Here is a 1927-nt window from a genome sequence, read left to right as displayed (position 1 = left end):
GGCAAAAGGGGGTCCAACCCGTTACTAGCATGGTGTACCTAATAAAGTGGCCGGTGAGTGTATATTTTATATTTTTTTTCTTATTTATTAATTTAGTATTTTTTTCTGTTTTCTAGTTTTTCCTTTGTTGTTCGTTTTATTCTGTATGAATATTTTGCGATGTAATATATGGTTGTCATGTAATTACTGTATTACTTTTGTATCTCCGATACACTCATTATTTTACTCGTTTGTCCTTGTTCTGACTCATATTTCAATAAAGTTAAAACTGAAAAACCAATTGGATTTTTAAAGTAAAACTGTGTGCCTGTTGGTCTGAAACTGCTTTAAACTGATTTATGTCAAGACTATAAAAAATTATAATAATAAACATTTTTATAACTACTACTAATATACTGTGTAGTATAAACAGGTTTTTTATTGAGTCCTACAAGATTCAGCTTGAGTTATTACATTTGGTTGTGAGTTTTAATACCTTGTATCTTTCTGTAGTAATTATCCACCGCACTCACTTTCTTTTCTACTTTTTTTAGATATAGATATTTGATTGTCCCATAATTTCTTACACCTCAAACTAGGAGGAAATTGAAGTTTTAGTTATGAGTTTAGAGGCTCAAAAATAGAAACTTGACTCCAAAATTAAATACAAAATCCCAAGCCAAACAGGCAGRTAATCAGAGAGGAAATTGTTCCGAAAGGTTTTTTTAAAAGGCATGTTACCAACACATTTTTATTGCTTGAGATTATCCAAAATTTGTCTCCTTTTTTCAGATCTCCTGTTCGTGTATTTAAAACGTTATAACTGCATTTATAGGTAGAAACTGTAACCATAGTGTTTTAATTTCTRTTTTACATTCAAAGTTCATCCTTTTCTGTGAGGTTTTGTCAATTTCTCTTTTAGCTTGGTGGCTGCTAATCTAACTAGATCAAAACTACAGTAAAAAAGAGAAGCCAAACCAGACGTGCAAGTGCTTGAACACAACATGCATTTCTGAAGGTTTGCTGTTCGCTCAGTCACGAGGCTGACGTGAAAACAGGTCTGACTGTTACCATCAGTCATCTGCTGCTAGGAGCTTGAGAAACTTCCTCTTTTTGAGTCACATGAAGGTATTGTTTTATCCACTGATACAAACTGCTACATAAAACCCAGTTTAATTAAACCATGCAAACACATTTACTCATAATACTGTCAACAACTAAGTTGCCAAGCAGCTGAGTAGGGAAAATTAATGTTGACATGCCCATTGTTCAAACTGCAAATCCAAGCAGCAATTAAAGTTCCTTTATTGACATCAAAATTCAAGATCAGGGCAAAACATCAGTGAATCATCAAAGCCAAAAATATTCACTACAGCAAACATTTTTCAAAGCTTGAAGTGGTCAGCAGAAAATTGATTTCTCCATTAACATCGCAAAAAAAAAAAAAAAAAAGCTGTGAGCAAACAGGTTATCTTATGATCAACACCAACACCCCATGATCCCAAACTACGACTATCCATCATAACCATCAGTGACGGCTGGTATAAGTGGGCTAGTAGGGCTAAGCCCTCCCTGGTGTTCACAATAAAAATGTTAAAATAAACAATATTATAAAATTATAATATAATTATATACAATTTGTAAACAACAACTTAAAAATAAACAGAATTTAAAAATACTATATCTTATTTTGTGAAATTTACTAGGAAAATTGGTGCCAAACCACCTGGGAAGATCCCAGTGTTGTTCTGCAGGGCTAACTTTTCACAGCCCWTTTTCATGTAATGTATATCCTGGTTCAGAATGATTGACAGGTGTCTCGCCACGCCCCCTCTGTTTGCGGCTCATTGGGGCAAATTTTGTTCAGCCCAGGATCAGCCCAAAGCCACAGGATTCAGCCATTTAGAGTGGACGTACAAAACGTGCCTCTAGTGCCAGTGTATGTGGG

This window comes from Austrofundulus limnaeus, unplaced genomic scaffold (genome assembly GCF_001266775.1).
Source record: "Austrofundulus limnaeus strain Quisiro unplaced genomic scaffold, Austrofundulus_limnaeus-1.0 Scaffold640, whole genome shotgun sequence".
Taxonomy (NCBI): Eukaryota; Metazoa; Chordata; class Actinopteri; order Cyprinodontiformes; family Rivulidae; genus Austrofundulus; species Austrofundulus limnaeus.
This window is presented reverse-complemented; position numbering follows the sequence as displayed.